This window comes from Myotis nattereri (genome assembly GCF_964212035.1).
Source record: "Myotis nattereri genome assembly, chromosome: 1".
Classification (NCBI taxonomy): Eukaryota; Metazoa; Chordata; class Mammalia; order Chiroptera; family Vespertilionidae; genus Myotis; species Myotis nattereri.
Window position 1 is genome coordinate 53,832,644 of NC_138075.1, and position 14,446 is coordinate 53,847,089.

At 41.1% G+C, this 14,446-nt stretch overlaps 1 protein-coding gene across 3 annotated transcripts in view; it reads right to left on the reverse strand.

Moving 5' to 3' along the window:
- TCF12 (transcription factor 12) overlaps positions 1-14,446 on the reverse strand; it is a 361,079-nt gene that overhangs the window by 72,594 nt on the left and 274,039 nt on the right. The window lies entirely within an intron of this gene.

Below are 14,446 nucleotides of genomic sequence, written 5' to 3' on the forward strand. Positions count from 1 at the left end.
ATGAAGCCCACTTTAGTAAAAAGGTTTCTAATTCTCATATTACTATTTTCTAAAATTAATAAATATCTTTGGTGATGTTGGAAAAGATACTGATAACTTGATTTCAAATAATATCAAGTTTTATAGTTCAAAAGATTATCAAGCCCATGTCACAAAACTTGAGTTTTATTACTTAATTATTAAGTGTTAATTTTAAAAAATACTAGCCATCATAAAACTAAAAAGGGAACTAAATAGCAACTATAAGTATTACTTAAATTTATAGAGAAAAAGTGAATTTTCTAGTCAGGAGGTGAAGATTCTCTTAAGTTTTGTTTAGAGAGGAACATGCCACATGTTTCAGCAGAATCAGTTTCACAATCATACTTGGGTTGGAAATGATTCTCAAGCTCCTAGGAGCTATCTTTTAGTTTTGGGTTCTATGAAAAAGTTGGGCCAGGTTAAAAGACGGTGATCAATCACCCTCTTTCATCTTGGCCCAGCTATATATATAAAATTATAGTAGGGCTATTTATATTTAAGTCAAATTATTTAAATACTTAATCCCAATTATTTCAAATATACATTTACTAATATGTCTATTCATGGGCTTACTTTTAATGTTATAAACTATCCTGCATATTATTACCTAATGCAAGAGTCCTCAAACTTTTTAAACAGGGGGCCAGTTCACTGTCCCTCAGACCGTTGGAGGGCCAGACTATAGTTTAAAAAAAACTATGAACAAATTCCTATGCACACTGCACATATCTTATTTTGAAGTAAAAAAACAAAACGGGAACAAATACAATATTTGTATTTGCATGTGGTTCGCGGGCCGTAGTTTGAGGACCCCTGACCTAATGTGACATTTTAATCCTAGAAAAATTATAATGCCAGAGCACCCACTTTACACATTGAGGCTCTTCCACTGTCCCAGTCAAGTGCATTTCAGAATAAGGCAAATGCAGTGGGGCCTTGACTTACAAGTTTAATTCGTTTCGTGACGGAGCTCGTAACTCAAATTACTCATATGCCAAATCTTAAAGTGAACGAGTGAGACACGTGATGCTGGGCTGATGTTGTGGTGTTCACTGTGACATTTGCTGCGCCAACTAGCAGTGGGGTATCTGAAGCTGGCTCATAACCCGAATTTTAGCTAGCAACTCAAAGCAAAAAAATCGGCCAAGAGACGGCTCGTATCTCGAAAAACTTGTTAGTTGGGACACTCGTAAGTCAAGGCCCCACTGCAATGGTTTTGGAAAGTTTCTGTCTAAAGCTCTGGCCGAGTGCTCAGGGCCTTAAGAAAATGATGAAGGGACTAATGAATATTGAGTAATGTATTCATTCCTTCCCCCCCCCCCCCCAAAAAAAACCCCACCAGGGAACACACCTAAAAATATTTAATTTTGTTTTTCTTTGGGTCTGTTTTTCATGGGAACTACATTTATGAAGAAGGTAAGAATATATCTACTCTAGGCATATACTTGTGTTCGTTAAGTTTAATGTAGGGGTTGGCAAATTATGACTATGGGCAAAATTTTTGTGTTTTATTTTTTAACAAAGTTTCATTGGAATACAGCCAGGCCCATTATTTATGTATCATCTGTGGCTATTTGAACATTCTTATGCACAGCTGAGTAGTTGTGACAGAGACTGGCTGGGCCACAAGGCCAAACATATTTATTTACTACAAAACCCTTTACAAAAAAGTTTGCTTACTCTTGGTCTAACACAGTGGTCAGCAAACTCATTAGTCAACAGAGCCAAATATCAACAGTACAACGATTGAAATTTCTTTTGAGAGCCAAATTTTTTAAACTTAAAACTATATAGGCAGGTACACTGTTATTAACTTAATTAGGGTACTCCTAAGCTGGCCTTTGCTAAAAACGTCAATCTGATTGAGGTACATTCGCTGAGGTCGACCCCTTTCAACTCTCCCAATCACACTTGTATACCTCCCCTGCACTGCTTATCCCAGGCCCGCCTGCGCTGCGTCTCCCATCGCCCGACCGACACCCCCCACTTCTTCTAACGCCATTTCTTCAAAATAGACTCGCCCAAGCTGAAAACCGACTTCTGTGGATGGGCCACGAAGTTTCAATTGCACTGTGTGTGCGCGCCCACACATGGTATTTTGTGGAAAAGCCACACTCAAGGGGCCAAAGAGCCGCATGTGGTTCGCAAGCCGCGGTTTGCAGTCCACTGGTCTAACACATTGAGGAAGAGTAGAAATATAGGTTATACAAAGAGATAAGCAGGTTCTAGCAAATTTTACAGCAACATTATTTCTAGAATCAAATTAATTTTGAAAATAAAATTATAGATATATTGGGTTATGTAATAACATTATTGCAGATACAGTAAAACCTTGATATAATGGCCTAATTCAGGCGAGGGGGTGTCTGTTATATAGTAGAGGGTTTCTGAATGCATATGTTAAAAAAGTTGACAAATTAGTTTACTTGTTTTTACTTATGGAGACATGTTTGTGTAATTAAAATTAATTAAGAAAAGTTTAATTTCACAGAAAAGTTTACTATATGCACTACTGTAATTTTAAGTTTACAATGAGTAGGTCTAGTAAATGTGCGTTCACGGGTCATCTTGAGTAATCAAATGCACATGGCTGGGCATGGCTTAGTGCAGGTCAGAACATGGTAACATCAGCCAGCATGCCTTAAAACTACTGCAGAGCCCTAACTGGTTTGGCTCAGTGGATGGAGCGTCAGCCTGCGGACTGAAGGGTCCCAGGTTCGATTCCGGTCAAGGGCATGTACCTTGGTTGCGGGCACATCCCCAGTTGGAGCATGCAGGAGGCAGCTGATCGATGTTTCTAGCTCTCTATCCCTCTCCCTTCCTCTCTGAAAAAAAATCAATAAAATATATTAAAAACAAAAACAAAAACTACTGCAGAAAGTCACATCATGAGACAACAGAACCAATTACCAAGCGCCATGCAGTGTGATCATGTGCTAATAGTTTGCCCAATATTAACACATTGTATGCGGGAAACGTGTTTACACGTTTTACGTATTTATACGTTCTACCAGTGTAGTAGAGCGCGGGACACGTATTAATACGTTTTTTATAGACTAGCGGTAGAATGCGGGTAACGTATAAATACGTAAACTAAAGTTATCGTAATTTTACTGAACGTTGCCATTTGCGCAAAAAATTAGCAAAAATGGCCCGCGCCACTTGTTAGCGCGCGATAAAAACTACCCGCAAACAATGTGTTAAGAGTGGTGACTCTTGATGTAAATCTCCTATCTAATAAAGAGAGAATATGCAAATTAGCCATCACACCATAACAAAGACAGCTGCTGTGCCCACAGTGGAAGCAGGGATTCTGAAACACAAGATGGCTGTACCCTCAGCAGAGGGGGGATCCCGTAACACAAACTGCTGCGCCCACAGCAGAGACTGAGTTCCCGTAACAAGCCTTAACAAGGAATCAGCAGGGACCTGAGGCTGCGTGGTGCTGGGCCGAGGCAGGGGACCTGAGGCTGCGCCCCCGCCTGGTGGGGCTTGACAGGAAACCTCAGGCCACGCTCCCCGCCCCGGTGCTAGGCTAGGGGACCTCAGGCCGTGCCCCCGACCCCGGTGCCAGGCTGGGGGACCTCAGGCCATAGGTCATATCCCCCACCTGTTGGAGCTTGATGGGGGACCTCAGGCTACATCCCCCACCTGGCGGGGCTTGATGGGGGTGGGGCCGGCTGGGTCTGGATCTCGCCCAATGGGGGTGGGGCTGGCCGGGTCTGGGTCTCACGTGATTTCGAGGTGCATGCAGGTGGGCGGGGACATGACTCTAGATCCCATGACGTGCCCCAGACTTGACAGGAGGAAGATTTTCATATACATTTTACTAATTTTCTTTCATCTCTGACACTTCTATTATAGAGAAAAGGCAAATATCAATATTAAAATATTTCCTCTAATTAATACCCTTTTAATGTGCATGAATTTCATGCACCGGTGGGGTCCCTTGGTCTGGCCTGCCGGATCAGGCCCAAACTGGCTCCTACATCCCCCAAGGGGTCCCGGATTGCGAGAGGGGGCCGGCCAGGCAGAGGGACCCCACTGGTGCACGACTGGAGTCGGTGAGTGATGTGGGAGGTGACCAGCTGGGGAAGGACTGTGGGAGGGCTCCAGGGCATGTTTGGCCTGACTCGCTCAATTCCAATCAGCCAGACCCAAGAAGCAAGCTAACCTACCAGTTGGAGCATCTGAGCGGCCTTAGCATATCATTAGCATTTTACACTTTGATTGAACTGACCACTGGACAATTAGCACATTAGCCTTTTATTATATAGGATACTAGAGGCCCGGTGCACGAATTTTTGCACAAGTGGGGTTCCTAGGCCTGGCCGGCAATCAGGGCCAATCGGGCCAGGACCGAGAGACACTGGCCAGCCAGGGGGGAGGAACAAGCAGGGCCGATCAGGGCCAGCTGGCTGGGGGGAGGGACCGTGGGAAGTTGGCCGGTCATGGGAAGTTGGCCCTGGGAGCACCCTGGCCACCAGGGGGAAGCTCCTGCAGTGAGCGTCTGCCCCTTGGTGGTCAGTGTGTGTCATTGCGACTGGCTGGTCATCTGGTAGTAATGATCACTTAGGCTTTTATATATATATATATATAGATTACACTCCTCAAAATTAGATATTATACAAGTACTAGAGGCCCGGTGCACAAAAATTTGTGCACTTGGGGGGAAGGGGGGGTCCCTCAGCCCGGCCTGTGCCCTCTCGCAGTCTGGGACCCCTTGGGAGATAACAACCTGCTGGCTTAGGCCTGCTCCCGGGTGGCAGAGGGCAGGCCCAATCCCTAGGTGCAGCCCCTGGTCGGGCTCAGAGCAGGGCTGATTGGGAGGTTGCGATGCCACCCTCAGTCACGCTCAGGGTAGGGCCGATTGAGGGGTTGGGGCACCGCCTCGTCACACTCAAGGCAGGGTTGATGGGGAGGTTGTGGTGCCACCCCCTGTCACGCACAGAGCAGGGCCCATCAGGGGTTGAGGAGCTCCTCCCTGTTACTCACAGAGTAGGGCTGATAGGGGAGTTGGGGCACCACCCCGTCACCCACAGAGCAGGGCTGATCAGGGGGTTGGGGTGCTGCACCCTGTCACACACAGAGCCGCAGGGCGATGAGGGGGTTGGCGAGCTCCCCTGTATCAGGCACAGAGCAGGGCTGAAAAGGAGGTTGGGGCGCCTTCCCCTGCCACGAACAGAGCAAGGCGGATAGGGAGGTTGTGGCCCCGCCCCCTGTCACACACAGAGCCGCAGGGCGATCAGGGGGTTTGGGCGCTGCCCCCTGTCACGCTGATCCCCGTGCTGGGAGGCATATTACCCTTTTACTATATAGGATAGAGGCCTGGTGCATGGGTGGGGCTGGCTGGTTTTCCCTGAAGGGTGTCCTGGATCAGGGTGAGGGTCCCCACTGGGGTGCCTGGCCAGCCTGGGTGAGGGGATGATGGCTGTTTGCAGCTGGTCACACACCCTTCAGGGTGGGTGTCCCCACTGGGGTGCCTGGCCAGTCTGGGTGAGGGGCTGAGGGCTGAAGCTCCCAACTGCTCCTTTTTTTCTTTTTCTTTTTTTTTTTTTTATTCTGGGCCAGCTTTAGCTCTGGCTCCAGCTCTGAGGCCTTTGCTGCTGAAAGAAGGTATCTGGTTTGTTTGGGTTCTATAATCGAAACAATGTATAACTCTAGCTCTGATATCCCGGCTTGCTGAAAGCAGGTTTCTGGGGTTTTGTTTAGCTTCTATATTTGTTACAATGTTTCAAACTGCAAGCTCAGAGGCCGGCAAGGCAGGCGGGGAACGTTGGTTTCCTCCCTCACTGAAGCAAGCAAGCCTCATGTTAGTTTCAAGCTGCCTGGCTGCCGGCTGCCATCTTGGCTGGCAGTTAATTTGCATATCACCCTGGTTAGCCAATGGGAAGGGTAGCGGTTGTACGCTAATTACCATTTTTCTCTTTTATTAGATAGGATAACAAATGACTTTTCAAAGTAAAATCAAACAAACGGAGTATCAGTGATGGCAAATTTTATGTCAGCACATTACTCAGGATGTAAATGCCTTCCCTAACTTTGAATGAAATCCAGAGCCCCAAACATACCCAGTAATAAAATTTAAAATTTCTTAATTTATTCCTTCTTCCCTTTTACTTGAAAAAATAAACCTAAATTTCATTTGGAAAAACAAAAAGAAAAAACTTCACATTTCTATTTATGTTGAAAACCCTGAGGATGGGCTTAAACTCTAAAAAGCATTTACAGAATTCAACCACATACACTTTAAAAACCATACAAGTTACACACACGCACATGTACATGTACACGTACACACACACACACCCCTTTTCCTTACTGGTTCAGATAGCCAGCACTCTTTAAAAAAATTTTTTTATTACATTTACTGGGGTGACATTGGTTAATAAAATTATGTAAGTTTCACATGTACAATTTTATAATACATCATCTGTATATTGTACTGTGTGTTCACCACCCAAAGTCAAGTCTCTTTTCATTACTATTTATCCCCCCTTTAGCCTCTTCTACCTCCCGACAGTAACATTTCTTTATTAAATTTTTAAAGATATTTTATTGATTTTTTTTTTTAGAGAGAGAGGAAAGGAGAGGGAAAGAAACATTGACTTGAGAGGGAAACATCCATATATTTGGTTTGTGAAGTCTCAACAAGTTGAAAAACTAGCAGCTGACGAGTTCAATAAACCTTAAAAGCCAGCTCTGAAATTCAGCCCTGTTCTTTCTTCTTTAAAAAGAGGTCAGAAAATAACAATTATCACTCTACAACCACTTCACATCAGTACAAACAATTGGATACATAGGACTCACTGGTCACTTCTCCTTCTGCTTTTTTACTTGAACTAGATCAAAGACATCACTGGCTTATCACAAAAATGAACATCTTATAACTATGAATTAAAAGCTTATTATCTGCAATGATACAATCTGGCACTGTTCTGAATAGTAGTTACTGTCAGCATAAACAGTGGCAGTTTCTTCTTACTTATGTATAAAGAAAATCTTTCACTCACTGACCAAAATGAATATAAATTTGGAATGAATTTTAGAACCATTCCCTTTATATATTAAAATTTTTCTGCTAGTCTGACCTATAAGTTCAGAGAAAGAATTGACCATTTTGGAAATTTTATATCATGGTAGCCTTCAAATAGAGACAGCTTATCTAACAGCCAGACATAAGAAACTCTAAAGTACCTACAGTTGTTGTGTATCCTCTATGTTTGTCTGCCATAGGAGCTAAGCAAAAACCTATTCCAACTTATGTTTAAGAACTAAAGGGTTCATTCATGAAGTTCTACTGAAGATGGAGCTGAGAATAAATACTGTTTATTGTGCAATCACTAAGATTTTTATTTAAAATCTTTTAGTCTGCAAATTTATTCTTCAAACTTCGTAGGACCAGAACTCACAAGGGGACTCCGTGTCCCCAACTCCAGTATCAAAACTGGCAATCTTGCCCTGACTGGTTTGGCTCAGTGGATAGAGCATCGGCCTACAAACTGAAGGGCCCCAGGTTCGATTCCGGCCAAGGGCATGTACCTTGGTTGCAGGCACATCCCCAGTGGGAGGTGTGCAGGAGGCAGCTGATCTATGTTTCTCTCTCATCGATGTTCCTAACTCTCTATCCCTTTCCCTTCCTCTCTGTAAAAATATCAATAAAAATATAAACAAACAAACAAACAAACAAAAAAAACCTGGCAATCTTTTGGTGCACAGGATACCACCCAACCAAATGAGCCACACTGGTAGTTTTTCCACATTACTTATTTCTACCAGCTCCAGAAAGTATTTGTCATCTCCTATTTAAAAAAATCTTAGGTTAGCCAACCTCAGGATTTAATATTCTAACTTTTTCTACTTAATAGTCTCACTAATTCTATTTAGTCTGCATATGAAAATGCTGGCTCATTGGACATGGTTTAGTGGTCTTTGTGGTAACACCTCAGGATATCTTCTTAGTTATCTCAAGGAGTGCCCCTAATATTTCAAATTTAATACTAAAAATGACTCAAAATTCATATTAATGAAAAAATAAGGCATTTCTGGTCTTGGCCGAATAACTCAATTGGTCTGAGTGTCTTCCGGATATGCCAAGGTTACAGGTTCAATTGCCAGGTAAGGGCACATAACAAGAATCAGCCAATCCTGCCCTGACCGGTTTGGCTCAGTGGATAGAGCGTCGGCCTGCGGACTGAAGGGTCCCAGGTTCGATTCCAGTCAAGGGCATGTACCTTGGTTGCGGGCACATCCCCAGTGGAGGGTGTGCAGGAGGCAGCTGAATCGAGGTTTCTCCCCCTCATCAATGTTTCGAACTCTCTATCCCTCTCCTTCTCCCTTCCTCTCTGTAAAAAAAAATCAATAAAAAAATATTTTAAAAAAGAATCCTACTAGTCTATACTAATAAAAGGGTAATATGCTAATTAGACCAGGAGACCTTCTGGATGTCCTACCAGACAAAGCCGTGGTGGCAGGGCCTAGGCAGAGGCGGTTAGGGGCGATCAGGCCAGGAGAGGAGGGCAGTTGGGGGTGAGCAGGCAAGCTGGGGGACAGATGGGGGAGGGCAGGACATCCCCTGAGGGGTCCCAGATTGAAGAGGGTTCAGGCCAGGCTGAGGGACAACCCCCCCGCCAGTGCACGAATTTCATGCACCGGGCTACTAGTATATAATAAAAGGGAAATATACAAATTGACTCTAACAGCAGAATGACTGGGAATGACCCGTCGCTATAATGTGCACTGACCACCAGGGAGCAGACACTCAATGCAGGAGCTGCCCCCTGGTGATCAGTGCACTCCCACAGGGGGAGCGCCGCGGAGCCAGAAAAGCCGGGCTCATGGCTGGCGAGCGCAGCGGTGGTGGCGTGAGCCTCTCCCGCCTCCACTGCAGGCGGGCAGTAAGGAGCAAGGGGTCCTGAACTGTGAGAGCCCCAGACAGCAAGAGGTATGTCTGATTGCCGGCTTAGGCCCGATCTCCAGGGCCTGCGAGAAGGCACAGGCAGGGCTGAGGGACAATCCCCACCCCTGTGCATGAATTTCATGCACTGGGCCTCTAGTAAATGCATAAATAAGTGTAACAACAAACAGATTTCTCTCTCTCCTCCCCCACCTCCTCCCTTCTTCTCTCTCTCTCTCTAAAAATCAATAAATTTTTTAAAAAGCCATTTCCAACTAAATAAATTTTTTGGGAAAACAGAAAGCATCATTTCTTAAACTGTAGTCAATTACCAATCCAAAGGATATAGACCTCTGTACCTGTCTGTAGCAAAGCAAGAAAAGGTGGAATCTAAGCTGCTTTGATTCATCTCAAAACAGTAAAGTAATAGGGGGGAAAGGGGGAGAGTTAGAAAAATATATTTTTCTTGATGGCTGGGATGGTAAAATACACTTTGAGCTGATAAACTGTAATGGCTTTTGTGTGCAAATATATACACACTTAAAAACAGAACAAAGGACAGAATAACATTTGATAAAGAAACAAACAGATTCTGTTAACAGCCTACGTATGGGACTGCAAACTAGTTATTTTCAAATGAGTGAAACATGTCATTTTGATGCACAGGTAGGATTTGATGTTCAAAAGCTATTGAACCAGAATATAACTTTAGAAATTTGTCTAAAGGCATTCTAACACCTAGATAGTGTTAACTTTCAGGTGATAAAAATCTGAAAAGTGTCTCGCTTCTTTTTTACTTCAGAATTCTGCATCTTCTGTAGCATATTTTAAAAATAGATATATGTTTGGAAATACTAATACCAAATTAAGAAATAAAGAATAAAAAGCAAAGACACTTCTCTCCATCTGAGAAATGCTTCAGAGGCTCACAGGATGTTCAACCAATGATTAAAAAAAAGAGAAACAAAAAAGACATAGACTTTGATAGTTTAGAAAACAAAAATAATTAGTATAAATTCTAGGCAGAATTTGACTCAATACATTTTCCTTCCTTTCATAGGTTTCTTTTCTGAAATTGAATGCTTTTAAACAACAATAGCAGCTTCAATTTATCCTTCCTTATATTTTCAAATTTTTCCTTGCTTTTCAACAAAATTTTGTAAATATGAAATGCTAAAGTTTCTTTAAATTTCACACTGTAGTGGTAGGAACTAGCAAAAATAAAGAACAGTTACTGAGTGTCTATTCTACACCTAGCACATAATGTCCTCAAACTACCATTTGAAATGGGCATTAATTTCTCCTTTTACAAATAGAAACTTGGTATTCAGATAATTTGAAAGCAATGTCTTCAAGGTTATAAAATAAAAAGCAGCTGAGGCCCGATAAAATCCATCATCTGCTTATATGGAAGTCTGTGCTTTTTCTAAATCAACCCTTGGTGATAGGTCCTTAAACAACAAAACCAATTAAAAATAAATTTGACCAACAAAAACATAATTGAAAGAATAAACTATGTTTTAAATTCAATATACTAAACATGATATTTTATGAGTAAAACAAGATACATAATACATAGTAGCATTCAAATAAAAAGAAAATGGTCTTTGACATTGTTAGGTTGTCACTGGCTCTACATGTGATCTTCGGCAAGTTCCTGAGTATCTCTAAGTCTGAATTTCTTTATTTGTAAGAAGAGGATATTAGTTATCATAGATTTATGTGGCCAAGACTAAACATTGAGATGACAAAGGATAGTGGCTACAAATCCTCACCTGGTAATTCCTGCACTTCTAACAGAGTGACACTGAGTCTGTAAAGGATGCTAACAAATATATTGCAAACGTTTCAATTTTTCACAAATTACTAAGGAAAAAAACACAACTGCCTACAATCCCTACTCAGTGCTTCAAAATTTCCTTAACTGTTATATCTTAAATCTGATACAGATGAAAAACAGCTAGTATACAAAGAACAAAGACTAGAGTTGGTGGTTAGCGAAGGGGAGAGGAGATTCAGGAATCCTAAAGGAAAACAACCCACAAAGTCAAAGTACTGCCCATGCCTTTGGAGAGACTCGCAAGTAACCTTACTAATCACAAATGCCTCTATGATCTATTGGCCATAAGCATACTTTAGGCCTTTATCCAGGTAGACTGCCATGAGTGTTTATCCCGTTTCATATCTTGACTGGTCTTATGTATTCACTAATCCTCTTTTGGAATGGGAGAATGTATCTGCTATAGGAAAAGTACAAAGGTTGTACTTGGTACAGAATCCAGTAATGCTGTACTTCTAGATGTGGCCTGAGCACATGTTTATTTTTTCACATCTCTATGCCCTTTTCACAAGCCATGTTTCCAGAACACTTGGTATACACCTTTACTTGCCTCATTGCAATGCAATTAATTCACTGACTGCTTGTTTCTCAGATAGTAACTTCCCTGAAGGATGTATGTTTGCATTCTCAATATCTAACCATCATTCTACTGTTTTTGCTATAAAGGTCTACCTTATTCAATACTTCAACCTGTCTAGAGAAGCCAGTAGAAAATTAAATGTGCTTAAGAACATCATTTCTTCATCAGTAGGAAGAAAACGATCCCCACATGCCTTAAAAAAAATAAATCCTCATCCTAGGATATGTTTATTGATTTTTTTAGAGAAGAGGGTTGGGAGAGAGAGAGAGAGAAAGAGAGAGAAAAAGAAACATCTATGTAAGAGAGAAACATTGATTAGCTGCCTCCCGTATGCACCCCAACCAGGGATCAAATCCACAACCTTTTGGTGTACAGGATGACACTCCAATCTAAGGAGCCACTTAGCCCAGGCGATTTTCTGGTTATGTATTGAGCATATCAGTTTTAAAACCCTTAGTAATTAGCATTTTCTGAAAGAACTTCAGATTTCCCACTCCAAGCTTCCTAAGGGATAACGTTATGATTGGTCATACAACCAACCAATCAATAACTGAGCCAGTAGATCTGAGCAGACATCAATCTCCTAATTGTACATACTGCTTTAATAATGTCAACACACCCTTATTGGACCTTCATCCACAGACAGAAGTTACCATTCAGCTGTTCTGCAGAGAGAAATAGAGGAACTGAGGTCTGTATTTATAAAATACCATGGCTTACAAAAAGAAAAGGCCTCTAACCAATGCTCTATGGTCAGATTATGTAGTTTATCAATGCCTTGCATGTAGTAAATTACCCTATTATTTATTTTTTATGAGTGGTACTGTTAGGTCTGATCAAACAATTGAATCGATACCTCTCCTGGGAAACTGACCTTTAGATCATTTTGTAACCGATATTCCCTTTCACTTTAACCACATTCCATTTGCTAAGACCAGTAACTTTCCCTTCTGGACTTGCCCAGGATCCTCCATCTTAACACACTTGGCTTTTCCACAGAGGACCTGACAAAGCACCTTATCTTTTATTTTAATACTGCCTGGCCACAATATAAATTAGACAATGACTCACATTGGCCCGAGAATGGAACTTGCGATTTTAACATTCTCTGGGACTTAGACAATTTCTGTCACCACAATGGGAAATGCTCAGAGATCCCCTAACACTAACTCTTTCACAGTGTCTTTAGTAAAGTTAACATGTATTTTACAGATTAAAGATAAGAGTGGATAAGCAGCAAACCTTAAAATCTGAGATGTTACTGTCAAGTTTCTAGTTTAGTTTGGGAAGTATAATATCTAAATAATCATGAAACAAAATATACATAGCCCATTTTCATTTTTATACCCATTTAAAAAATAATTCACACAGTTAAATTACATATATTTCAGGAAAAACATTCAAATAGAAAGCCATGACTTTAAATCCCATTGTTTTAGACCAGCCGTGGGCAAACTACGGCCTGCGGGCCGGATCCGCCCGTTTGAAATGAATAAAACTAAAAAAAAAAAAAAAAAAAAAAAAAAAAAAAAAAAAAAAAGACCGTACCCTTTTATGTAATGATGTTTACTTTGAATTTATATTAGTTCACACAAACACTCCATCCATGCTTTTGTTCCGGCTCTCCGGTCCAGTTTAAGAACCCATTGTGGCCCTCGATTCAAAAAGTTTGCCCACCCCTGTTTTAGACACTGAAAAGGTAAATAGTATTAACTGTAAGTGTTCTCAGAAGTGTATATTTTGGTATTATTTACCAAGGTATCTGTTTTCAAAGATTTTAAAAATATATTTACTTTAAAAACTTGAGATTTCAACATAGAATCCAATCTAAAATATACTTTAAATGAATTAAAATGCATTTATTATTTATATATCCTAACGATAGCATTCAATATGTGTAAATACTATTTTCAGCATAGTTTCAAAGTCGTATGATCAGGTTTGAAGTTGATGTTAAATACAGAACTAAAATAACTGAATTCTATTCTGTTCTGTAAAACTATCAAATAAATCCCTAGTACTGTAACTAGTAATACAATATATAAATAGGCTTGACTTTTGAAATTTCTTAATGGTTCTCAAAGGAATCAAGGTTTTGTCAGAATTTCTCCATCTCTGAGGCTCCTCCCGAACACCTGAGACAATATGGTGAATGCTGTTGTCATTGGGAATGCTAGCGAACTCCAGTGTCTATTCTCCTTCCAGCCTGTTCTATCTATCCATTTTGCCCTTTTGGTTTAAAAATGAAAGAACTATGAAACACTAAAAATAAATTGTTTCTTAAAACTGATCTCACACTAAGAAGAAATAGATGAATTCTGCATGTATTAATGTGATTTTTTTCCTTACCTGTGTAGTTCCACTAAATATTGATACGTAATTTAACTCTTACCATTCTTATAGAATTATAACAATAAATTACAAGAAAATTGCAGTTATATGTTTTAGCAATTCTGTCAGTTTTAAATATGATTTCTGTTAATCTAGCAGAAATCATGGGTTCTATGGTTGAACCACCTATCCCTGCATAGTACACAACTGTTAAAATGTAAATTGCCCAACTATTTTTAGCTACTGCTGAAAAAAAAATTTCTGTCTTCGGGAATAATGATTTGAGGCATTGTGTTCATTTTGTTTATCAAGCAGCTATTCAGCCTCTAGTGGCCCAAGTGCTTACGCAAGCAAAAGCTTTTAAGAATGCCTGCAGCTGCAACCCAACCTTACAGGTAGGCTGCAGGTTCAGAGCACAGCTGCCCTAGACTGCATAAAACTCAGATCCATCTGGAACTGATTTTCAAAGAGGATTTCAAATTTGAGTTTTCATGTATCACATGGAAGAGAAGGCGGGGGAAGAACACAGGAAAGAAGGAAAGCAAACAACCAAAAGATGATATCTCTACTTCAGCCTCAATAAAAAATGAAAAGCTCAAATCCATGCTGCTCCTTCTAGATTACGACTTGCCAAGCCGGATATTCCATTCTGCGTATACTTCGATGAGCAGTGACTCATCCAGCAGCACCTGCGCCCATGTGTTAAGTACTGCCAAATAAAAGCCCAACATCCATTTACACAACAAAGAGATGTACCCTACCAGGCTTTTGGATTGAG